This window comes from Lathyrus oleraceus, chromosome 5 (genome assembly GCF_024323335.1).
Source record: "Lathyrus oleraceus cultivar Zhongwan6 chromosome 5, CAAS_Psat_ZW6_1.0, whole genome shotgun sequence".
NCBI classification, from domain to species: Eukaryota; Viridiplantae; Streptophyta; class Magnoliopsida; order Fabales; family Fabaceae; genus Lathyrus; species Lathyrus oleraceus.
Genome location: NC_066583.1, coordinates 175,756,788 through 175,757,673, shown reverse-complemented (window position 1 = coordinate 175,757,673; position 886 = coordinate 175,756,788).

Genomic DNA, 886 nt, shown 5'->3' with positions numbered 1-886 from the left:
ATGAAAGGCAAGGATCTCAAAATTGATTGCGAACATGGACCTTTTTTCATTAATGATTAATAAGGAAATTTGATGAGGCCCTACAAATGATTCCCCCATGCCTTGGGCTTGACGTGGGTTCTTTTGATAAAAAGGAAGGAAAACAACATTGGGAATTACATTTCAATCAAGGTAACTTTAGGTATTTCAATCTCGGTCCATTTGGTGGCCCCCTTTCCATCAGTCTTTGTGAAGATCAACCCAGCATTTTCTTCTTCTTCTTCTTTCACGGCACGTATACGGTTGTCATCATGGTAACCAGTGCTTGAGAAGTTTTAGGATAGAGGGAGCATTGATCCCCTTGTACCTATCGGTGCGGGCTTCTTCAAATTCTGAGAGTTGTATCCTAAATCGATACGGTCCTTGTTGGCAGGAAGTTCAAGCAATCTTCCCCATCCTTGGGCGTGTCCATCCTTTATGATTTTCAGGGCATCTTTAAGAGATACCATTAGAGATTCGACATCTTTTGATTCATCCCTTGCTGGGCAAACCATTTCAACATTGATAACTTCAAATGATTGGAATGGGATTTCCCTCATCTCCCCTTCTCCTTTAATGTATTGGAAAGATGTGAGGTGACTTACCATAATATCCTCCTCACCCTCGACAACAACTAGTTTATCATCAACTAAGAATTTCAATTTTTGGTGGAGCGCTGAAGTGACTGCACCAGCTGAATGGATCCAAGGCCTCCCAAGCAGACAACTGTAGGCTGGATATATGTCTATTACGAATAAAGTGATAAGGAAAGTATGGGGACCAATCTTCATAGGCAAATTCACCTCACTAACTACAGTCCTTCTAGTCCCATCAAATTCTCTTACTATAATCTCACTCGGCTTCATTA